This window comes from Cavia porcellus, unplaced genomic scaffold, assembly GCF_034190915.1.
Source record: "Cavia porcellus strain 051 isolate PalLab524CR breed Dunkin Hartley unplaced genomic scaffold, mCavPor4.1 scaffold_38, whole genome shotgun sequence".
NCBI classification, from domain to species: Eukaryota; Metazoa; Chordata; class Mammalia; order Rodentia; family Caviidae; genus Cavia; species Cavia porcellus.
This window is the reverse complement of record NW_026947521.1, coordinates 3,927,757-3,953,658: the sequence shown is the minus strand read 5'-3', so window position 1 is coordinate 3,953,658 and position 25,902 is coordinate 3,927,757. Positions and strand designations below refer to the sequence as shown.

Genomic DNA, 25,902 nt, shown 5'->3' with positions numbered 1-25,902 from the left:
TTTTCCTCCTTATTCTCCATTTTTCTTCTCCTTCTCCACCTTTTTCTCCAACTCTTCCTCCTCTTCCCCTCTTTTTCTTCCTCCTATTTCTTCTCCTTTTCCTCCTTTTTCTCTTCCTCCTCCCTCTTCTTCTTCTACTTCTTCTCTTGCTCCTCCTCTTCTTCTTTCTCCTCCTCTTTTCTCTCTCCTCCCTCTCTACCTTCCCTCTACCTTGGGGTCTATAAGACTAATGTGTCAGAACCATATGCACCTTTCAAGGCCACCTGAAGCCACCTCTTCCAAGAACCTTCCAGTTCCTCTTTCCACATGAATCCTCTATCTCGTGGCTTATTGTGTGTATATTTGTGGACATTTTCCCTAATCTGCCTTGAATTCCAGTTACCTGTGAAGTCACCATTTTAGTTTAGGTTCTATCAAAATCAGAGCCTGCGGCAAGGATTCTGTGGTGTATTTTGCAGGTAGGAGGTCTATGGAAAGTGTGTCACTAAAGCAGTTACTGGAAGGTGATGGTGCTTTATTCTAAAGGAAGACTGAGAATGGCCTAAAGCATACCCCCCAATCACTCACAGCCAGCCCAGGGATCTGGGGTGTTTACATCCCAAGTGTGTAACTTCCACAAGCTCTCAACTGAGTTACTGTCTAGTTTGTTCCTTAACACAGCCAAACTGCTACAAGCAGACAAAAAAATCTTCATGGTTGCAGGAAAAAAATATTGATGCACAGCAAGGAGCTGAATTACTTCCCCACAAATTCTTTGTGCCTTAACCTCTGATGCAACTGGATTTGGACATGAGGCTCTTAGGAGGTTATCATAGTTACATAAAGCCACAAGAGTATCACACTAATTCCACAGAACTAATGTTCTTATACATACATGCGCGCGCGCACACACACACACACACACACACACACACACACACACACACACCATGCCAGCACCTTTACCATGGACTTGCACCCGGCGGAATCTTGAGAAAACATATGTCTGCTACCTGAGTCCCTGGGCTGTGGCGCTCTTGTTAAGTTAGTCTGAGCTGACAAAGTAGAAGAGCAGGCAGTGAAAGTTGGGGGGTGTCTGGAGGGTACCAGAAGGCTGGGGGACAAGAAGGGGCAATTTAAACCTCAGGGACATCCCACACACCCACAGGAGTGCGGTCATCCACCTGAGGCAGGGTCGGATGATTTTGTCCTGCCCCCAGCACCACCCAAAGGTACAGAGATGTGAGGTTTACCAAGCACTTATTGTCAGGCACCTTGCCATTTACTTTTTAAAAGTCGATTTTATTAGGGCCTCATTTACATACCAAAATGTGCACACATTCAAACAGTACAATTCTGGCTGGGGGTTTAGCTCAGCAGTGTAAGTGCCTGCTTAGTAAACACGAGGTCATGAGTTCAATCCCCTGCACCAAAAAAAAAAAAAAAAAAAAAAGAGTACAGTTCCATGTGTTTTGATTATTGTGCATTCTCATGAAATCACCTCCACCTTGGAGATATGGAAACATTTCTATAGCTCAGAGATGCCCAGTACCCCTGCAGGTCACCCCCACCCACCCTGGTTCCAGGTACCCCTGAATGTGTTGACTGTATGCGCCGGTGTTCCCTAGAATTTCTAAGAAATCATACACAGGAAGGTTGTTTCTCTCAACACCATGATTCAGGGTCGTTCATGGTCACACATGTATCAGCAGTTCATTTTCTTTATTGCTGAGGAGAAGCTCACTGCCCAATATTCAGATACCCCAACTCACAATGCAGGTACCTCCTGATAAGCTGAAACTGTAGAAATGCATTCAACACAGCCAAGCCAGCAGCCATCAGAGCTGTGCAACACAGCCCCCTTGCGCTGCTGGCTGGTCTCTGTGATTGCAGACTCACATCTGTCACTTGGGCCCCTGCCCAGAATCACCAGACAGTATTACATTGCGCAGGGCTAGCCCAGAACAGAACAAAATTCAGAGTACCATCACTACCAAATGTAGGTTCTTGGGCATCATCCTAACTTCTAAAAACCATCAAGCTGAACTCGTATAAGTCAGGCTGTCTGTACCACTATGCGTGTTTGATGGACCTGGTGACCAAGTCAGCTCAGTTGTTAATGAATGCTGCTATCAACATTTGGACTTTTTTTTTTATACTGGGAATCGAACTCAGGAGTTCAAGGTTGCCAGGCAGGCAACACACCACTCATTTACATCCCCAGTCCCAACATTCGTCTATAAGCTTACATATTTCCTAGAGTGTTTCAGAGGATATGGGAGGGGCGTGCGTGGACTTTTGTGCCAAGCATTTTTAATTTACCTCCTTTAATTTGTGGGCCACTCAGTCGTGAGAAGATTATTGGTCTTACTGTCTGGGTACAGCAAAGCTCTTGCAGGGTCAATGACTTACCTAAGCTCATGGGCTGTAAGAATGGGTACATTACACATGCAAGTTTACCCCACACCAGAGCCCGTGTTCTTCCCTCTACATTGTCTTGCTTTCCTCTATCTTTTACTGAAATGCAGATTCTTTAACCACTGCGCCCAATACGCAGTAGAGAAATTAGTAATGCATGTGAGACTGCATGATAACGAATACAGGGTCACAGAGTTTAACTCACAATTCATTACCGAAAAAAGGAAGTGAAGATTTTTCTCTGTCCTGTTCTCTTTAAAACTCATTTCTCTCATAAGAAGGAAAGAGATGTATACTGCCTGCCACACAGACCAGTAGTGACAGCCCAACAATGTTTGATCATTTTTCTGTGGACCACTGATGGCTAGAAATTAAAATATGTGAAAATTAAATCAGTCATCCTATGACAAGTGTATTTCCTCTGCCCAACACCGGACACCTAAAATGGAGATGGAAAGATGTTATTCACTCACTAAAAGCAAAAAGGCCTGCCTGTTAAATCGCTATTATCACTTACAGAGAGCATATACAGATGCCTCTCTTCAGTGTTTGTTTGTAAAACCAAACATGCAGGACTCGGGACTCGGCATTGAATCTCAGAATGGGTAAACTTACTTACATGGAATTCCTACATTTATTTTGTTTAGGAAAGGTTTAATGATCAAGGGAGAACAAAGGTGGTTCTGGGTACAGGAAGTTTGTCTGGACCTACCTGAGTCGATGCACCACAGAAGCTATTACAAGGGAAGTATGAATTTACACCCGCTATATTCCTCATTTTCATGTCACTGAGACAAAATACCCAACCCCTGTAAATTAAAGGAGTACAGGTTTACTGTGGCTCAGGGTCTCGGAGGATAGTCCATGGTTGGCTGCTCAGTGCAGAAACAGCATGGCAGAAGGGAGGGCCTGTCGGAGGAGAGCAGCTTCCTCTATGGTGACCAGGAAGCAGAGAGAAAGGGGAGGAGTGGGGACAGGAAGGCACCTTTCCAGGTCACACCCCTGTGACCTCCTCCAACCAGGCCCTGACCTCATCCACGATGGATCCACTGATGAGCACATGACCATGACCCATCACCTTCCACACAGAGAGACTTCTGGGGACATCTTAGATCTGAACCACAGCCCCTGCCAGTGTGGACCACACTGCTGGAATCTGTGACTAATTAGTTGCCTTGGCCTCTCAGGCTGTGAAGGTGACAATTCCTGGTGAGTAAGTGCAAAGGAGACAGTCACTGCTCCAGGTTGCTACATCTCAACATCCAGGCAGCCAGTGAGGTTGGGCTGTCCAAAAACCAGCCCTGGGGCCGGCCAAGGCAATGCGGACCGTTAAAACACATACTCCAGGGGCTGGGGATTTAGCTCAGTGGCATAAGCGCCTGCCTTGCAAGCAGGCAGTCATGAGTTCGATCCCTCGTACCGATAAAAAGGAAAAAGACAAAAAAAAAAAAAAAAAAAAAAAAAACCCACGGACTCCAGAAGGCACAAAATACAGAACCAATTCACCGGAACAAGGAACTAGGAGGAGCCAGCAGAGGTCCAGTTCAAGTCTTTAGCAGAATTCTTAAGGGAGGAATTGGCCTAGAGGGTAAATCTGTTACTGCTAACAGTGCAGACTTCGGCTAATATCCTATTAAAAATGCATTACAAGGCCATGTTTACATTTCTGTGGTTGACTAAAAGCCTCTAATCCTATAAACTGGGGTCCCTTCTGCATGTCATAGTCCTGCGGGCCCGTTAGTACTGCCACAGGGGTAGCTCTTGGAAAAGTGTGACTATTCTCTGAGCTAAGGGCCGGTGTACGGAGTTAATCGGCAGCAAGAAGGGCATCATGGATTTGGATCCTGGTTGGGCCACTGCTATCTCAGCCTCTCTTGCAGCGCACCCAAGGCTCTGTGCGAGGACCTTGGACTGCGCCTGCCTCTGCCTCCCTCCTAGGTATGGGCAGGGAATCTCCCCTCTGGTAGCTCATGCTGGTCCATGTTTGTTTCATGTAGTTTTCTGTACCTGTGTGATACTCAGCAAGAAAATAAATGAAAGCGAGAGGAAAGATATTTAAAATATGATGATACACCCAAAAATATGAGGAAAAGCCTTTCAGAGGACTGAGCTGCGAACCACTGATGTGACCAGCGTGCCCACTGCCTGACATACTAGTCTGAAAATACCGGCTCAATGGATTTTGCAAAGTAAAAGTGTTTGTTTTTCACCAGAGGATCAAGCGCGGAGACAAGACAGCAAGTGTTTCTCTGCCTCCCCCGGGTAGAGTCAGCCAGGGACATTAGGGGAGCAGGAAGCTGGGGACCTGAGGCAAGGTCACTGGTGCACAGCACTTCTCTGCTGACAAAGGAAATCGCAGACAGGCACTATCCTCGGATCTCCAGGGAGCTTCCAGCCGGTGGTCTTGGGCAGGCAGTGCACCCTTTCTCCTCTCCACCGCAGTCTCCAGTCTCCAGCATCACAGGCTGAGCAGGGACTGGGTCCCCCTCCTCTGCACCACAGGGACGACTGCCAGGACCCCAGGACCGTTCCTCCTCTGCTCCCGTCAGCCAGCCCAACAACTCTCCTTGCACTATTAACAGTGCAGGTATTGTATTAACTCTGCCCTCTGGAGACCCCTAACCAACACAGCACCTGATAAACTCCTTGCTTGACCTCCACCACTGATGGTTTTAAAGCCAACTAGCAAGAAGTAACTCAAACCCAAGCAAAGTCCTTGAAGTCTACAGGGTTTATCCAGCTTTCCTGCCCTTCACCCTCGTCTGCTCAGAATGCCTGGGATGTGTTTCTGCCCTGCTCCAGGCTTGCGCTCATCCACGTCTACTGCTGTGAAAAGTAGAAAAAATTGTAAATCTGAAACCTGTAGATTCCTACCCCGACTGTCTTCGGAAAGTCCTCCACATTCTCAGTGCCAGACTCAGTGACAGGACATCTACCCTGTAAATGGGTGCTAGGGAACAAATACTGGATTTCATTCTGGATCAGAGAGACTCAGTGAACCCAGTTCTACCTTGGAAAAATGGTTTTAAATACTGCAAAACAAAAGGCACCTGAAACCCAGGACCGATTCACTAGGCAGTTAGATGGGAAAATAGAGTAGTTGGATCTCAGGTTGGGTATGGTTATTTAGGCAAATCTGCTGCCTAAATGGGACAAGATCTGGTTACAGCTCATTAAGTAAAATAAGGTATGTGAAGGTAACCGGCACTTTGTCAAGCGCAGAGTAGTGTATGTAACAATTTTTATTGCACTGATTTTTTGGAATTTTTTAATTTTAAAAACAAAACCAAAAAAAAGGATAAGATGATACAGAATTTCAAAATACAGGAAATAACACTAGTTAATATATTTCATGTTGTTATCTTGAAAGTAGATGGTCAGATTACAAGATTTAGGCATGAAAAAACGATCATTGATCATTCTAGTAATTTTTAGTAGGAACATCAATCTGGGCCCTGAGGCAATGGCCTTCACAATAACCACTGATAGGTCCCTGGTCAACGCTATTTTTAACCCAGTCAAAACCCACAAACCGCTATTTCCATGTCAATATCTGACCTTCGCGTGTTTGTGGTAGTTGGAAGGCAAATTACGTAACTCCTCCGTGGTCCTGCATCTGCAGAAACAAGCCAAGTTCCCAGGACCACAGACTAGGTAGGTGGTTGACAGCCAGAGAATGCTGCAAAGAACACCATGTGTATGGCCAGCTCAGTTTTCCCTGGTGTTTATTACAGACAGGGGGCAGGGAAGGCTCTAGATGTCTCTCTCTCCTCTCCTCAAGGAACCGATCCTCTGGGATTAGGGCCCCATCCTTATGATCTCCCTTAACCTCAGTAACCTTCTAGGATCTAAATATACTCACATCAGGAATTAGGGCTGCAACGTAGACATTGGTGGAGTTTGGGGGTCAACAAGCAATCACCCCAGAGCAAGGGCATGATGGTAACAAAGCCAAAATGACACCTTCTGGGTATGCGACACTTTCACATTTTACACTTCACAAAGGCTTCCCACTGCATCTTCTGTGTGAATCTTGCAGTGGAAGGTAAGCAGTAAAGTGATTATTATATCACTTTTGCAAATGAGAAAGCCTCAAGGCTTTTTTCTAAAGGTGAAAATTAAATCTGCTTTCTTTTTCATTTAGGATGGATATGGGCTGGATATATGTATGTACACAGATATGGGCTGGATATATGTATGTACACATGCACGCATACATAAATGCAAAACTCCAGTTACTAGTGTGGTACAGGTGATTTGAAAATGCAAATAATCATTTCTCGTTCTCTCTCATGAACTCTCTCTTCCTTTTTTTCTCATTCTCATCCAATGAGACTCAATTTTTGAGGCAGTGCTTCATAAATCAGACTCATGCAGGAAGCTTGATCCATGGCAGGAGACATCAGATCCCCAGTGAGGCTGGCTTGGCTCATATGATACAGGCCAGGGGTTGGAGATCAACCATTAGGTATGGAAGGAATGCTCCCTGTTTCCATGACCACTGTGGACAAAAGAGCCTCACCCAAATAGCTCTTCACCTGAAATCAGGTTATCCAGTCAGGTATGGTGGTGCACATCTGTATAGCCAGCATATGGGAAGCTGAGGCAGAAGGAGCACTGTGAGTTCAAGAGCAGCCTAGACTCATAACTCAAGGTCAGGCAGAACGATAGAATGAAAGCCTGCCTCAAGAAAACCAAAAACAGAAAAAGAATAGACACCAGGTTGACCACACCAGCAGATAGGAAGATTAGCCAGGAATATCCAAGCCCTGCCCCACCCCTGCATTCTGGTTCCCATTGAGGGCCCTCGTCTTCCCTTCTGGGGCTCCTGGGCTTTCCTAAGGAACCAGTGCACGCTCCTCAGATGCCTGGTCTTGAAACTTGTCCTGATGAAGAAACGCATCTAGCAAGTGCTCACAGGTAAATGAGTAGACATGTTCTAAACTCCAGGACTTCTCAAAGCCCCTCGAACTCTGATGTGTAGGGTGATGCTGAAGCTAAACTGTGTCCACTTGATAGTGGCTCTGGATCTGCTGTGGGGGAGTAGTAATGCTCACCTTCCTTTCCTATGTCTGGGTAGTCATGGAGTGTGACCTTGGAATCTATGTCCTCTCTGGTCTGTTCCTCTACTCTGCTTCTCAGTCACATGAAGTAAGCAGTTTTGCTCCACCATGGCCTTCTGCCATGACATTCCAGTGACCACAGACCAAATCCCCTGAAACTGTGAGCCAAATAAACCTTTCCCTCTGGTAGGCTGCAGCTGGCAGGTATTTGGTTCAGCAGTGAGAATGCTGAATAGCACAAATGATAAGCTTAAAGAAAAGCTTTAGAATTTGTACTTTTGCTGAATTCACTGTGTGTGGACCCCAGGTTTTGGAGGAGCACCTTTGCCCAGCCTTGTGAGCTGATGGCACAGGCCCTCTCCTGTGTGCCCTCTCCTCTCTCCTGTTGGCAGGTCCCAAGCTCAGCCTGTCCCTCATTTGCCTGAGATCCCCCTCCTACCACAACTCTGCAAAAGACAGAGGTCACAAGTCATGCAGGGCTGGTGTTGGCTGATTTCTGTGTTCAGTGACACACCAGCAAGCCCTGGGGCAGCTGGGGCTGGGGCTGTAACTTAGAGAGGCAGATGACAGGCTCTGTTATCAGACTGTCCCCTGTGTTTATCTGGAATAGGCTTTATTAACAGGAAGAAAGAAACCATTTGTTATTGACTCACCCTTGTCCTGCTCTGCCCTCTTGCTCTGCTCTCAGAAAGCCATCACCATGCTGTCCCGAGGCAAAGGTGGCTCTAATGGGGAACACTGGGACACCAAGGCCATTGATCATCAAGTCCTCAGTCACCACAGGCACTCCACCCATCAGAGTCATTAATCAGGAAGTCTAGGGGCAGCGCTGGCTTGAGTTTATCCATGAGGTGCATGGTGAGAACTCTGGGGAGTGTCCTTGTAGGTTAAAGTGGCCATGCAAGCTGCATCTCAATGCTCCGAAGGAGGTGTCTGGTCACCAGTGACGGCTATGAGGAGCCACAAAAGTCATTTTAGATGCTTGTCTTCCATGATAGCTTGGAGGTGGGCCACAGGAGGACCGATGCTCTGAAGTTGCAGGGCTCTGTTCTTCTTCCTGTGGCCTGGGGACCTGCATCACCCAAGTCACATGCATTCCTGCTGCCTTTCCAGGAGACTACGTAGCCCTTATGGAGTGGCGTGTGATACTACACAGAAAGACACAGCATCCTCAAGGCTGGATAGGCCATCCACACTGTATTAGTCACTTTCTCATAGCTGAGACACAATGTCCAACACCCACAGCTTAAAGGAGGGGAGGTTTACTTTGGCTCATTGTTTCAGTGGGTTCAGTCCATGGTGCGCTGGCTCCAAGGCAGGAACATCATGGCAGATGGGTGTGGAGAAGGAGAGCTGCTCACATTATGGTGGCTAGGAAGCCGAGAAAGAAGGGAGAAGCTGGGAAGAAGAACACACCACTCCAGGTCTCAGCCAATGACCTCCTCCAGCCAGGTCCTGCTTCCCTGAGCCATGAGCTCATCCATGGATGACTCCAAAGATGAGCAGGGCACCTGCACAATGCAGTCACATATTCAACTTTGGAGGAACATCTAGATCTAAACTATAACATTGACCAAGGTGGCAGACAAGCAAAGAAGCTGTGTCCAGTCCAAATGGACATCACAAGGGATAGAGACAGCACCATCACCACCTACTCTGTCCTATCTGGTTGCCAATCTGCTTGAACCTTGAGAAGTACTAACCATCTTGTCTACAGCCATGGTGTTGGCTGAAATTGGTTATACAGTGTGGATAACTACACCAGACAGGCAGGGGTCCACCTGCAGCCTGGACCCAGTGTCCCTGAAAAGCTAAGAACAGGAGGCCGGCTAGAGGAGGTCAGAGATGTACAGAAGGAAGGAGAAAGGAGGAGAAGCCAGCGCAGCCTCAGCAAGGGTAGTGACAGGATAGAGGGTCCTGGTATTCAGTGTGCACCCTGTGCCAGAAGTCGAGGAGTGGGGGAAGCTCACTCGGGGTGCTCAGCATGAGGCCTTGCTTTCCAGAAGCACTTAACAAACCCCAAGGGCTGGCATCCGATCAGTACATGAGGCTCTTTCACATCTGTGCCAACTCCACCCATACCCCCCGCCCCCCCAAGCTGTGGACCCAGGCATGAATACACTCAACCTAGGGCAGAGACACACTCAGAAGAGCTGCATTGCAGTGCTAGCTGTGAGGCCTGGGCCTGGGTCCCTGTCATCCCTGGAGACTTTGTGTGGGGAGGGGACACTCTTCACACTTGGTCCTGAGGTGCAGGTGAGCAGGAAGGTACCACAGAGGGACAGACATGCAGTGCAATGGCCTTGTGCTTTAAGAAAGCTAGGAGCCAGGCATATTGGGGATCAGTGGTAATCCCAGCACTCCAGTAGGCTGAGACAGGAGGTTTCCAAAATCCCAACCAGCTTGGGCAACTTAGTGATTTCACAAGACTCTAAGAATTAAAAAAAAAAAAAAAAAAAAAAAAAGCCACAGGTATAGTCAGGGAGGCCCTGGAAGGAAGGCTGGAGGAAGGACGAGAGGGAGAGAGGACAGGAGGGAGGGAAGGGAAGAAGTGCGTGCAGCCCCTAGACCCCCATTCTGGAAAGGCCCTTGAGAGCCAACAGGAAGCCCTGCATGGCTGCAGTGGCCATGGCCCGGCTGCCCCGGTCCTAGGCAGCAACAGCAGCGGTGCTGACAGGAAGTACACTGGAATCAACTATGTCCTTCACACAGGTGACACCTGGTGTTTGTTTGTTTTGGTACAGGGATCAAACTCAGACCTCATGCTTGCCAGGCTGTGCCACCAAACTATATCCCCGATTCTTCTTAAATTTGGCAGAAATCAGTAAGGCAGGCCTGGGCCTTTGCAAGCAGGGTTCCCACACCCTGAAGCTCAGTCTGTGCTCCCCTGGTGGGGGGCTTCCCACATCACAGGAGGGGCCCAAACCCTATGGACTCCTTGGACACTTTGCCCTCACAGCACAGCCAGAGGAGTGGCCACCTCTACTCTGACAACAAGCAAAGTTGCCAGCACAGGAAAGGTGCATGGGCTGGCATGGTGGGCACAGCTATAGTCACAGCTACTCAGGAGGCCAAGGCAGGAGGATGAAAGTTTAAGGCCAGACTGAGTCATTAGCAAGACCAAGGCTCAAAATAAATAATGGAAAGGACTGGGGGTGCAGCTCAGCAGTAGAGCGGCCCTGAGCTCAGCCTCAAGCCCCACATGCACACACACGCACACGTACACACATGCACATATAGCACTGGGACCAGCACAGGTGACCCAGTCTGCCGGTAGGAAGTTCTCACTGTCACTACTTAACACACACTACATAAGTAATACTAGTAACACTTACTAAGCCCAGGCTCTGCGCAAAACTTTTTATAGCTGTTAACTAGTTCATCTTTAAATCATCTTATCAAATAAGTAAATAAGTTGCCCAGGCTGGGCTGGAACTTGCTATGCTCCTGTCTCAGGCTAACAGTGTGCTGGAATTATGGCGCACACTAGCATGCCGGCCCCAACTTCTTCCTTCCTGGGGTGCAGGCTGCTCTGTCCCTGCTCAGGTACCAAACTAAAGCTTAGGGTGAACAAGGCAGCTGGAGCCTGAGCCACAGCTCACACCACTCCCTGCGCTTCTGGGCACTCGGCAGCTGCCAGTGCTGCCTCGCTGCACCCACCTGAGGCTGGGGTCACTCTGAAAGGAAGTGTGTCAGCATGAGGAGGCCTGGGGCCAGCTCCCTGGCCCCTCAGGATCCTGCTGCCAAACTGAGCACCTCAAGGTGCCTGGGAGCTTCTCAGTCTGTTCCTCCCACCAACGCCTCTCTAGATAGTGGAAACTGCTGTTCCTCCTGGCGATGAGAAACCGGACAAGGTCATCAGCAAATTGTCTGTGTCCCCCAAGCCCAGGTCTGTCTCCCCCATCACCCACACAAACTCCTGACCTACTATGTCCGCAAGTTCATTTCTTTAAAATTGAAGAATGAATTTTAGGAACAATGGAGGTTGTTCCTAAAGGAGGCTGTCTTAAGAGAGACAGAAGGGGTCCCAAGCAGGCTGCCAGGAACTCTGTCTTTTCTAGGGACTTTTATGGAGTAAAATCATTGGGTGAGATGGGTTTTGGAAGGATTTTGCCCCAGATGGGACACTGTAGCCGGTGAAGCCATGGAGGAAGAACCAAGGGGCTCTATCTTGAGGTTATCTTCCCTGCCCCTAGGCAATTTAAAATGAATACCAATGGGCTACCTGTGCATCACTAATGCCCCTTAGGCACCACCCCAAACCTAAGCTACATGTATGCCTCCACACCACATGTCTGGTGGAGAGGATGCCAGACCCCGGAGGCCATGGAGTCTCTCTCCACATTCTTAAAATAAAGCCTGCTTTTATTTCACACTTCTTATCTTTTCAGCCATGCCGAAAATCCGCACCAAAAATTCTATCAGGTTTAAGGTGGGGCAAATGGGCATAAGGAGGGCAGAACCATAGTTAGCCAATAAGATTTAACAGTTCAGGTAAAATTGATTAAATTGACAAATGGGGAAGTGAGTCATGTAGAAAGCCAGCATTCTACATGCAGAGACTCTTCCCTTGGGGGTTAGGATGGTGACTCCTGACTTCCTGAGGGTGATAGGGAACTTTTTTTTTTTTTTTGTCTTTTTCATTTTTATCGGTATAGGGGATCGAACTCATGATAGGGAACTATTTAGAATATCAGTCCTTAGGATATGGGTGCATTTGTTTGATCTTTTGTCTTGAGGCCTGGCCCTCAGCAGGAGGTGTCTGTCTCCCCCATAGTTGCAAGGTATCCGTGCTTCTGCACTGGCTCCTTTGAGGACCTAGCCCTGTCTCACTGCCTATAATATTTCTAACTAACTCAGCTGCCTATAACAGTAGGTGAAAACAGCGGCTTCTGAGCTCTGGTTCCCCAAAATACGGAGTTCCATCAACTCAAGTAGGAAATCACGGCTGGGTGTGATGGCACACACCTGTAATCTCAGCACTCTGGGAGGCTGAGGCAGAAAGATACCAAGTTAGAGCCCAGTCTAGGAAACTGCAAGCCCCTCCCCTTGGTTAAGGAGGGAAACCAGGCCGCTTAGCCGCCAGTCTAACAGCAAATGCTCTCCTTCCACTCTGAGTCCTAGGCGCCTGCTCCCCATGAATCCTCACAGCTAACCTGTGCTCGGACTTCCCTCCTTCTGAGGCACTGCCAGAGAACCCGGGGTCCCTGAGGTCAGCATCCGGGGCCCCACACTGAGACCCAGGCTCCTCCCTTCCCAGGGCTGCCGGCAGCAGCAGTGGTGAAGAAGGGAGAGCCATGCGCCCTTGCCCTGCACCCCGTGCAGAGTGGCTGCCACACTCTCACGGCTTGGGTGACCGTCAGAACCAGCAAGGCTCACGGCTGACCTTAAAAGTGAAGAATTTAGGGTTGCAGCTGGCATCCAAGTCATATCTCTCTCTCTCTCTCTCTCTCTCTCTCTCTCTCTCTCTCTATTTTGAGACAGGGTTTTACTGAGTCCCTAAAATGCCCAGGCTGGGCTTCAACTTGCCATCCTCCTGCCTTAGCCTCCTAGAGTGCTGGCTGACGGTTGTGTGTCACTGGGCCTGCCTTCCCCCATCCTAAGGGCCTGGCCCAGCCGGAAACTTACACTCAGAAATGGGGTGTAAAGCAAACAGCTCAGGGAGAGCGTGACGCTGGACAGGAATATTGCTCTGTGCTTCACCGTGAACAGAGCATGGGGGACACAGCCAGCCCCTGCAGCCAACCCGCCATCCCCCCACCCCTGCTCCCAACTGGGCTGTGCCTTCTGGGGGTGCAGTTTCCTGGCTTCTCTGGCCCAGCTATTTCTTTCTGAATGTGACCTTTATCCCCACAGGATGCCTTTTTTCAGTCTCTAATGGCCCATTCACAGCCTTCCGCCTCCTCTTTTATTCTTTTCTGGCTCAAGAGCATCTATTTTTCACCCAGCCAATAACTTTGCTCAATATCTAATTCATCTTCTGCCCCTAAGTAGAGCCAGATGAAGCCAGGGTGTAATTATTTGTCAATTCCAAGCCAGCCCATGCATGGGGTGAGAGCTGGGCATTCCTGGTGAGCAGTCTCAGGTTTACTGGATTTACACTTGGGGACAGGGGCCCAGCTGGACAGCCCGAAGAATAGGATCTGTATGTCCTATACTCTCGGCACACTTTGGCCAGCAGGGCACTTAGCTTCCTTTTGCAGCTAAAAGCTGAGGCCAGCCGGTTGCCATGACAATCAGTGACATCCTGGGGACAGGAAAGGAGAGGCAGCAGAGGTGGGCAAGTGAGGAAGGCTGGGAACGCGTCCAGCACCAGCACAGGTGGTTTCCACAAGGGCCTGGAAAACAGGGCAGGCAGCCAGTGCATTGGTGCACAGTATCACCCTGCTCAGTTGGGAGGCTGAGGCAGGAGGATGGTGAGTTTGAACTCAGCCTGGACAATGTATGGAGACCTGGTCTCAAAATAAAAAATATAAAAGGGCTGGAGATGTAACTCAGTGTAGAGGCCTCGGGTTCATGGAAGGAAGAAAGGGAGGGAGAGTGGAAGGGAAAACACAGGCCAAAACCATAAATGTATCTATTTTCCTTCATCTCGAACTGAAATTTAATTTTTCCTTAAATTATGGAGGTAAATACAAAACCAGAATCATATAAACAGTGCTAGGCAGCCCCTGGGAGGCTGAGGCAAGAGGATCACTGCAAATTTGAGGACAGCCTGGAATATATAGCAAGAACCTGTCTCAAAAACAAAATAAAACAAAAGAACAAAAGGTTGCTGCTTTTTAAAGTATTATTTATGCCATTACTATGTCAAGCTTTATGAAAGTTATATCCACACAAGATCTTATTACTTTGAGGTCATCACTAGAAAATACAGTGCCAGACCATAAACTGGGGTCTAAAATTTCCCATCAATAAGTAAGATGCTATTTCTGTCCTGCCTTTGGAGCTCCATGGATTTAATTTTATGCATTATGCAACGCTGTTCTGAGACCACCAGCAGGTGGTGGCACACATCCTTAAGAGTGTGTGCGCTCACGGAAGTCTGAGGCTCCCACACCTGTGATTAGAGGGAAAAGAAGAGAGGAGGAGGAAGAAGACAAAAGGGTTGTTGCAGTTACTTTTTTGTTCCTGGTGCTAAATACCTGATACCCACAAGTTAACCCGGGAAAGATTTATTTTTGCTCACAGCCTGTAGCCGGCTGGCTGCAAGGCAGGGTAGTGTGGCAGAAGGGCATCGCAGAGGAGTGACAGTCCATGGCAGGGCAGGCAAGAAGCAACAAAGGAGCCGCCTCCCTTTCATTTTTATTCTACCCAGGCTACAAGCCCATTGGTTGGTGCCACCCACACCCAGGGTGGGGCTTCCTTTATGCACTCCCAGAACTGTGCTAAACCCATTTAGTTATCACATCCTCAATCCCATCACACACACATGATCCAATCACCTCCAAAAAAGCTACACCTGTGAGTACAGGAGGATTTGGGGGATATCTAGAAACAAGACATCGAAAGGGGGCAGGTGGTATAGTGACAGAAGAAGGAGAAAAGGAGAAGGAAAAAAAAAAGAGGAAGACAGTGTGTCTCCCCTGGGCCACTCAGAGCTGGTGCCCACTGAGGTAGCCAGGGAAGTGCTGGCTCTGGTCTAGTCCTGCAGGGCTCTGATCCATGGTGGTGTTGAACCATGCCCTTCTCCTCAGTCTGTGTTACAGGAGCCTAAGTAAGCCTCCCTCAAGCCCTCCCAAGGCTGAGGTAGCTGGGGGCCAGTGGGGTCAATGTTGAGTGGAAGACAGCTCAGAGTCCTCCCAATGGAGTGCCCAGGGAGCTGAGGCATTGAATGCCAAGCCAGTCTCTGGCTGGGGTGACCAAGCACATCAGCAATCCATTTATCTGGCAGCAGTTTAGAGATTCCAGTGCTACCATTGGGAAGTCAGAGTATGATGGTGACAGATTGCTGTCTGCTGATGCCACAGACATGGCTGAGTACTCTCTCTCCAATATTACTATGGGATCTTTCTTGCTGTTTTGTTTTGGGCTTTTATTTTTTAGACAGGGTCTCACTATGTAGCCCATGCTGGACTCAAACTCATGGCAATCCCTCTGCCTCAGCCTCCTGAGTGTTGGGATTGCTCACATGGGCCACTATGTCCTGTACAATTCCATCCTCTAGAAACTTAACCGATTTTGCCACTGGACATTTTAATTGTGTAGGGGACTGCAAATTCTGTGCCATTTCAGCTCCCCCAAGAATTGCATCTCAAATGTGTTACCAGTTAAAATGTGATAGACTTTACAGAATAAACTGCACACTTTCTCCTACCTGGATAAGATTTTTCCTCCCCGAGTCCCCCCAGGTGTTGACTGGCTGACTGGCCAAATTCCCTCCCAAACGCCCAGAAGTTTCTTGAATCTTGTCGCCTATTTCCTGTGTCACAGCACGGCAGTTAGTGACCTCCAGTAAATCAAAAGCCAAGCTCTGAGGGGTAGGGGACCATTTTAGCACTGCATCTGTATTTTCTGCAGGAGGTGGCACCCATGTGACTTGGGTGGGCAAGGAGCCCTCCATAGTAAGGCCATTCTGCTTTTAAGCCTAAATCGACATCTCCACTGCATCTCTGGGACTTGTACTTTTTCTTTTGCTCACCCACACCTACCCTTTCATCCGACCTTTCCAGGCCACTTATTCTGCCAATTCGAGGACCAGCTTATCAGACAGAGGTGAGGCGGATGCCCTGTTGGCAGAGCCAGGGGCCCCTAGTGGCCGCTCAGCTGCAAGATGCTGATGTGTGACTTTCTAGAGCTCTGTAGATGGAGATGAGTGCGGAGCCCGCTAGGATTTACCCTTTCCCTTCACTGACTCTAAGCAGCACACATGCCTCCAGGGGAGGGGCTGATGTGTAGCTCTGGAAGCAAAGGATGGTGCAGTGTTTCTCTGTCCCACAGCTTCCAGGGAACATGTGTGAGCCAGGCGGGAGGGAGAGCCACACTCCACACTCTCGGGTTTCGGGCCTCAAGATAAGAGGCTGTGACTTCCCGGGGCAGAAAAGACTGCACATCAGAGCTGAAGCACTGACCTCAACTGTGTTCTGCAGATGACCCTTTCCACACACGCTTCTCTCCGCACACTGCAAAGGTGACTCAGGCCTCCTACCCAGCCCACCTCACAGCTCTCACACACTTCCCACCACTCTCACCGTCACCCACCCCCAGCCACTCCCTTCTTCATGAATGAATGAAACTTGGGTTTGGCCCTGAGATGAGGCCTTTGTTTCAGGTATCCATCTTACTACCCTTGGTCTTGACGACTACAAAGATGCTGTAGTGCTTTTACTCTCACCACGAATCGCAATGGAAATGGTAGAGTGGAATTAACATTGAAATTCAGTAACCTGCCTATGAGAATACAAATGTGGATTTTTCTGGACCCCAACGAGGTCTAGAAGGGCCTCTCTAGATTAAACTGGCCTTGAACTCACAGCGATCCTCCCTCCTCAGCTTCCCTCCCTGTGCTGGGGTGACAGGCATGTACCACCGCTGCAGGTGAAGCTGTTTTGAGAAGGGAGCCCTGGACTTCCGGGAGAACATGGTGGACAAATAACAGCAGCCATGGAGGCTCTCTGAGATTACCAGTTTAGAATCCAGGAGCGGTGCCATGTGAGGAGTCCTACGTGAGGGGAGATGTACCCTGCCAACCCAGGAACGAACTAAGCTGAGAGAAACCAACTGGAAATGCAATCCTTATGCTATAATAGGAACAGATAAAATCTGAGTGCGGAAACTGGATCCCATGCCATTGGAAGCCACAATTTGAATTTCCTGCTGCCGATACTGCATCCCAATCCTCACAGCAGGAGAGAGACGTGTGAAAGCTCTGAGAGCTGGAATCAGCGAACCAAACGGTGTTGAAAGCGGGACTGGCAAGGAGCCCTGCATCGACCTGTGGTGAGTGAGAGAAATGGGGACCCTTTCATAGATTGGGAGGCTCCAACAGAGGACATTCTGGGAATGAGCAGACTAGCCGGAACAGGGCCCTGCAGTGACTTTAGTTGCATATTCCCCTCTCAAGTGGGATGGTGGGGAGTGATTGGCCTGGTGACGCCACGAACTAAGATCCAGTAGGTTAGCCCGAATCTAGTAGGTTAGCGCCTGGTGGTGCACCCTAGCAGTGAAGCATTCAGTAAGTTGACCTGGAGGGGTGGGCCCGGCAGAGGCTGCCCAGGTCTGTGTCTCCCTAGTACACTGCAGTGGGTGGAAACACCTAGCCAGCGGATTCAAACAAACTGTAACAGACAAAGAGAGAGAGAAAAAAAAAAAAAACTGGGCCTCCTACATACGCTTGTATGGAAGGAACAAAAAGTATGGGAAAAGGGAGCAACAAGAAAGGGTCCTCAGTCTCCAATCCTGAGAACACTGATCCAGGAAAGGTAAATGCAAAAGAGAATGAAGAGAGAAAACACGCACTATCAAACACGGCACGTACAGATATAAAGCGGTATCTCCGGAGACTCATAGACGAGTTCAAAAATGAAGTATTTAATGAAATAAAGCAAGAAATAAGTAGAATAGTTAGAGAAATGCTAAGCACCACCCAAGAAAAAACAGATGGTAGAATAGAAGAACAGAAAAAAAGGGGAGAATTGTTTGATGGACAAAATAGAGAAAACATAGAATATGTGAAGCAGATTCAAAGACATTACCAGGAAACTAAAAACTCTATTGAAAGCTGGCATAACAGCTTGAAAGAAACTAAGGACAGATTATCAGAACTGGAGGACAGATTTGTAAGGTGGGAGCATGAAATGAAAAACGTCTTAAAAATAACAAGAAAACAAATAGCAATAATACAAAGGCTAGAAGATGATAAGAGGATCTATAACTTAAGAATTAAGAACATAAAAGAAGAAGTAGGGACTCAAACAAATGAACTACAAAAGCTATTCACAGAAATAATCCAGGAGAATTTCCCTAATTTAGCAAAAGGTAAAGATATTCAGATGTATGAGGCATACAGGACCCCAGCCACCTACAACCCAAACAGAGCAACACCCAGGCATATAATAATCAAGAGTCCAGAAATCCAATATAAGAACAGAATATTAAAAGCCGTCAAAGACAAGAAACATCACTTACAAGGAACACCTATCAGAATTACAGCAGACTTCTCGGCACAAACCATCAAATCACGAAGAGCGTGGGGAGAAATAATTCAAGCTTTGAAAGATAATAACCTCCAGCCAAGATTGATATATCCTGCACATCTGTCCATAGAAATTGATGGAAAAACAAGGTGCTTCCAGGATAAAGAGGAACTAGGGGAATTTGCAACCACCAATTCAACTCTACAGAGATTACTGCAGGATATTCTAAAAATGAAAAATACCAAGATTCCAGAAACAGTGGCAGAGCGGCCACAATGAATGGAGCAGAAAGCGAAATGAAGAGGACAAACTGACAACTAATGACAGAAAAAGAGCTCAATAGAAATGAGGCAGAAAAGGTTGGATGGTAGGAACAGCCATTTTGGAAAAAACAAGACATCATAATAGGTAGTGCTGATTTAATATCCTCTTGAAGTCCCATCAAGCTTTTGTTCTTCTGTCTCCATCGGTTTTAACGTGTTGTATCTTATTGGATTTTATTATATGTGATAATATAAACAAAAACTTTTATAGACAAGGAGATTATACAGAAACCATTGTTCATTTTCTGTTAGTTGATTCTAAATACCCTGTAATACTGTCATTCTCTTGAACGGTTTTACATTGTCTTGATACGTTTGATGCTATAGTATACGAAGTTATACCCAAAGATTTTAAGGGAAGAGACACTATGGTAACTACTATTATGTCGAGATTATCTTGTGGTGAAACACTATTTTGCTTAAATGGCTGTTTTGTTGTTATGCCCTCTTTGTTATCTCAATCTCCTTTTTATTATCTACTTTTTCATTTTTATCCTTTTAATCAAGGGAAAAATAAATAAAAAATAGCAGGATATATTATAGTAACCCACTTTGATTTCTTATTAACTTGATTTGAAACTCAGTCAGTATTGCTCTCACCATCTTGTTTTGACTGATTTTCCTCTATTCTATTATGCTTGATATTACCAAGTTTGAAAGTATAGGCAACAACTATGAAGACAATAAGATTCATTGTGATGCCCATTCTGGTTGACTATTATCTTCTTTTGAAGTCCTCTAATGTCTCCAATGTTTTGGTTTTATTGGTCTTATTCTTTACTGTTTTGTTCAATTTTATTATAACTGATGATTTAGGCAATTCTTCTTAAGATAGCAAGAGACAGAATGGTAACCATTGTTGATCACCTTGTAGTTTGTTTTTACATTATGTATCATGTCCATCCTTTTGATTTGACTGACTCTGTCCTGGTATGTCACATTTGGTTTTACTTTCTTCAAAAAAAAAAAGTAATAAGAACTGTGGGAGTAATAAAACCCAAAATGTGTAATTGTCATTGTACAAAAGAAAGGAAAAGAAAGTTCTCTAGAAGATATAACTGCATGTATAGTTAAGTGTATAAGATAGATAACCATATTACTGAGTTTTGTTGGATCATTGAACAAAACTGTTTTTTACAGTCTCACTGTTTGAAAGTCCCTCTATATGCTTTAATTTTGTAACTTCAACAACTATTTCTAAGATGACAATATATAATTAACTAGTGATTTCCTACTGTTTATTTTTTCTGAAATTCTGTATAACTTGTACCCTTTTTCTGTTTTTTTTTGTTTGTTTTCTCCTTAAATAAAATTTAAAAAAAAAAGAGAGAGAGAAGGGAGTCCTGGAAAGAAGCCCAACCACACGAGCGCGTGTGTTCACCTGGCCCTATCTGCATGATGGCGGTGACCTGCTCCTGTGCCAGGGCGTGCAGCTCAGGCTCTGGCTGCTCCAGCAGCAGCTTCAGGGACAGCAGTGGCAGTGCCTGGTCACGCAGCAGCAGGCCCAGCTCCTTCACACCCTGCAGGACACAAAGGGTGAGCAGGGTAGTACTTCCGCTCTACCACATCCTGGACTGTGAACACACATGTAACACACACCCCCACCACCCTGTGCTCAATTCAGGTGGCTTAGAACTCATTTCCTAGCCGATCCTGGCCCCGGCAGGCCCTGCCCAGGCCCTTGTTTTGTGGGGACGGGAGAGTGTGGGAATCGGTGTTCACAGACACAGCTCCGGGGGCCAGAGGACAGTAACCAAAGCAGGTTCTACCGTCAGCAAGGCTGGCGACATCCCTGTCACTCACGGACACAAAAGAAATCATCAGAAAACGTTTCAACTGTATTTACAGTTCTGGTGTCAGGGTGCCCGGTTGAGACATCCACTTCCATGGAATCTGTCTGGTGGGAGCAGTGAAATGGGTGGCTCTCCACAGGGCAACCGAATTCTGTTCACAAGCTTAATGTGCTGATGCAGAACAGGCTTTTTAAGAAGGTAACAATGACAGCCCTTTGCAACAGGAGTATCAAAAACACAATGTGTGCAACAGAAGTATCAGAGAAGGGTTGAGCTGGCCACCGGGGATGCCTGACCTTGGTGGGGAACACAGTGCTGGGACCCAAGACGGGAGGCTGGGTGGGGCCAGGTTAGAGTGCAGGCTGGAGGCTCATACACGCTGAGCTTTCTCTCATGCTACTCCACCAGCAGTGGGAGATCAGGAACAATTCCAGTCCTCCCTTCACATTATTATAGCTCGAAGATAAAACAGGACGCAGGGAAGCAGCCCTCCAATCAGGACTTGGGAGGCCACGCTCACTGCAGTTCCCCGCATTACTGTCTTTCTGCACCTGCCAGCTTGGCTGTCCTGGCTCTGCAGTTCCAGGGAGCGGGATGAGGAGGTCAGTTCTTTTTTTTTTTTTTTTTTTTATTTAAGAGGAAAAAGAGAAAAACACAAAACAAACCAAAGCGGTGTAAGGGTACACGTAATACAGAACTACAAAAAAAAACAAAACAAAACAAAAAAAAAAAAACAAACAAACAAAAAAAAAAAACATAACAGTAAGAAATCACCTGTTAGTATATTACATATTATCATCTTGAAAATAGTTCCTCAAATCACAGTATCAAAGAATACAAGGTGGACATTCAAACAGGTAGACTGCAAACAGCTGTGTTCAATGATCCAAAAACATTGATACAGTCAGCTATTTAACACCCCTAAACACACTTGCTGTTATATCCGTTAGAGCTCTTTTTCTTTTTTTTTTTTTCCCCTCTCTTTTTTACAACAAAATTCACACACTTTGGATTTCATTACTCCTTAGTGCTTATTACTTTTTTTTTGGGGGGGGGTGGGAAGAATACAGTCAAATATGGCAAAACAAAGCTGTCAGTCAATACCAAGGATAGACATAGCACATGATGTAGAACAGAGTACAAGTTTATCAACAATGGTTATCAACGTTGTCCCTTGATTCCTTAAAAAGAATTGTCTATGTCATTAGATATTATAAAGTTGGACAAAACAGTAGAGAACAAGACCAATAAAACTTAGGCATTGTAAACATTACAGGACTTCCAAAGAAGACAATAGTCAAACCAGAATGGGTATCTTAGTGAATCTTATTGTCTTCAAAGTAGTTGCCTATGTCTTCAAACTTGATACTACCATATAGAATGGAACAGAGTCTAATCAGTCAAAACAAGATCGTGGGAGTACTACAGGACTTCAAAACAAGTTAATAGGAAATCAAAAAGAGTTACTATTTATATATCCTAATTTTTTGAATTTTTTCTTTAATTAAGACAAACATAAGAAATGACTAAATAATTTTTTAAAACAATAAGGGGGAGATTGAGATAAAGCAGGACATAACAATATAACAATAGAGGTCACAGCATGACTGTTTCAACAACCTAGTACTTCACCACCATATAACCTGACTTAATAGTAGTTACCATAGTGTCTTTTTCCTTGATATATTTGAATAAAACTTCATATACTCTAGCTTCAAATATTTTCAAATCAAGAAGCCCAGAATAAAGCCTTTCTAATTAATGAGTGAAAACTTTATAAGGCTCCAAGGAACCATCTAATGGGGAATCATGATTACCACATATTTTTATATATTTGAATCATTACTTACATTAAGGAAACTATTCGGTATTCACACATGCGAGATTGATTTATTTCACTTATGAGTATGGTCTCAAGCTGCGCCCATTTATTGATAAATATCTCAATGTGATCCTTCTTTATAGCTGAATAATACTCCATTGTATAGAAATACCACAACTTTTTTATCCATTCCTCAGTTGATGGACACTTGGGTTGTTTCCAAGATCTGGTGATTACAAATTGTGCTGCTATAAACATAGGTGCACATATATCACTGTGGTATGATGCTTTCAGTTCTTCTGGGAATATGCCTAGAAGTGGAATAGCTGGAATAAATGGGATTTCCAGTCCCAACTTTTTGAGAAATCTCCAGACAGATCTCCACAAAGGCTGTACCAGTCTACACTCCCACCAGCAGTGCAGGAGAGTTCCTTTTTCCCCACAGCCTCTCCAGCATTTGTTGTCGGTTTTCTTGATCCTGGCCATTCTTTCAGGAGTGAGATGGTATCTCAGTGTGGTTTTAATTTGCATTTCTCTAATGATCAATGATGATGAGCATTTTTTCATGTATTTATTTGCCATTTGCATTTCTTCATCTGAGAATTGCGTATTCATCTCAGATGCCCATTTTTGGATTGGATCTTTGAATTTTGGAGGTCTGAGTTTAATTCTTTATATGTTTTAGACAAGAGGCCCTTGTCTGAGAGAGAGTTCACTAAAATCTTTTCCCAGTTTGTGGGTTTTCTTTTCACTATGCTGGAGATTTCTTTTGACATGCAGAAACTTTTTAATAAGAAGTGGTCCCAGTTATTGATTCTGGGAAGTATTTCCCGTGCAGTTTGAGTCCTGTTCATGAATTCTTTACCTACTCCTATGTCTCCAAGGTTTCTACCTAATTTGTCTTCCAATAGATTTAGTGTTTCTGTTTTAATATTCAGATCTTTGACCCATTTAGATTTTAATTTAGTACATGGTGATAGACATGGGTCTAGCTTTAGTTTTCGGCAAATGGAGAGCCAGTTTTTCCAGCACCATTTATTAAAGAGACTGTCGTTCTTCCAGTGAACCTGCTTGGCTCCTTTATCAAAGATAAGGTGGTTGAGTGTGTTCGTAGTTGTGGTTGTATCTTCTAATCTATTCCACTGATCTTCGGCTCTGTTTTGATTCCAATACCATGTTGATTTTACTACTGTTGCTTTGTAGTATAACTTCAAGTCAGGGATTGTGATGCCTCCTGCTTTGTCTTTGCTGCTTAGAATTGCCTTTGCGATTCTAGGTCTCTTCTGGTTCCAGATGAAATTTAGGAGTGATTTCTCTAGATCTATAAGGTATGTTGATGGAATTTCTATTGGGATTGCATTGAATCTGTATAACAGTTTTGGGAGAATGGCCATTTTCACAATGTTTGTTCTTCCTATCCATGAGCAAGGGATGTCTTTCCATTTTCTGAGATCATCTTCAATTTCCTTTTTCAGTGTATTATAATTTTCACTGTATAAGTCTTTCACTTCTTTCGTAAGAGTAATTCCTAAATATTTCATTTTTTTGCTTGCTAATGTGAATAGTCCAGTTTCTCTTATTTCCCTCTCTGTGGTTTTGTTGTTCGTGTATAGGAATGCTATTGATTTCTGAGTATTGATTTTGTATCCAGCCACATTACTGAATTTATTTATTGTATCTAAGAGTATTTCAATGGAGTTTAGGGGGTCTTCTATGTAGAGTATCATGTCATCTGCAAACAATGCTAATTTAACTTCTTCTTTTCCTATCTTTACCCCTTTTATTTCTCTTTCTTGCCTAATTGCTCTGGCTAGTACTTCCAGTACTATATTAAATAGGAGTGGTGATAAAGGACATCCTTGTCTTGTGCCCGATTTTAAAGTAAAGGCTTTCAATTTTTGGCCATTTAGTATGATGCTGGCTGTTGGTTTGTCATAAATGGCCTTTATTATATTGAGGTAAAGACCATTTATTCCAATTTTCTGTAAAGTTCTTATCATGAATAAGTGTTGGACCTTATCGAAGGCTTTTTCTGCATCTATAGAGATGATCATGTGATTCTTATTTTTGGCTTTATTGATATGGTGGATTACATTTATTGATTTGCGTATGTTGAACCATCCTTGCATTCCTGGGATGAATCCCACTTGGTCATGGTGTATAATCTTCTTGATGATTTGCTGGATCCTATTTGCCAATATTTTATTGAGGATTTTTGCATCTGTGTTCATTAGGGAGATCGGTCTATAGTTCTCTTTTATAGTTGGGTCTTTCTCAGGTTTTGGTACTAGAGTAATATTTGCTTCCAGGAATGACTTAGGAAGGATTGTTTCCCTTTCAATTTCATTGAATAGTTTGAGGAGTGTCGGCATTAGGTCTTCTTTATATTTCTTGTAGAATTCTGCAGTGAATCCATCTGGGCCTGGGCTCTTCTTGGTGGGTAAGGCCTTAATTACATTTTCAAGTTCATTAGCAGAGATTGGGTTATTCAACAGTTTTATATCCTCTTGATCTAGCTTTGGTACTTCATATGCTTCTAAGAATCTGTCTATTTCTTCTGTGTTATCAAACTTTTGAGAGTAGAGGTTTTCGAAATAGGTGTTGATGATCCTCTGTATTTCTATTGGGTCTGTAGTGATTTCTCCTTTTTCATTTCTTATTGCATGAATTTGAGCTTTTTCTTCCCTTTTTTTAATAAGGTTGGCTAGGGGCTTATCGATTTTATTTATTCTTTCAAAGAACCAACTCTTTGATTCGTTGATTCTTTGGATTGTTTTCTTAGTCTCTATTTCATTGATTTCTGCTCTGATTTTTATAATTTCCTCTCTTCTTTTGGCTTTGGGCTTGACTTGCTCTTCTTTTTCTAGCTGTTTGAGGTGTAGCATCAAGTTATTTATTTGTATTCGTTCTGTTTTCCTGATGTGGGAACTCAGTGCAATAAATTTTCCTCTCAGAACGGCTTTCATTGCATCCCACAGATTCCGGTAAGTTGTATCTGCATTTTCATTTTCTTTTAGGTATTGTTTAATTTCTTCTTTAATTTCTTCTGTGACCCACTGATTACTCAAGAGTGTGTTATTTAGTTTCCATGTGTTTGTGGAATTTTTGCAGTATCTTTTGTCATTAATTTCTAATTTCAGAGCGCTATGATCCGATAATATGCAAGGGATGATTTCAACTTTTTTGCATTTGCTTAAATATGTTCTGTGAGCTAATATATGGTCTATTTTAGAAAATGATCCATGTACTGCGGAGAAGAATGTGTATTCTGATGTTGTTGGGTGGAACATTCTGTATATGTCTATCAAACCCATTTGTTCACAGGTGTGATTCAGTTCTGTTATTTCTTTGCTCATTTTCTGTCTGGTT

The 25,902-nt window shown here is 45.2% G+C and overlaps 1 pseudogene; it reads right to left on the bottom strand.

Annotated features, from left to right (window-relative positions):
* The window catches only part of LOC100714246 (NBAS subunit of NRZ tethering complex-like), a 188,411-nt pseudogene continuing 162,509 nt past the window's right edge, over positions 1-25,902 (bottom strand).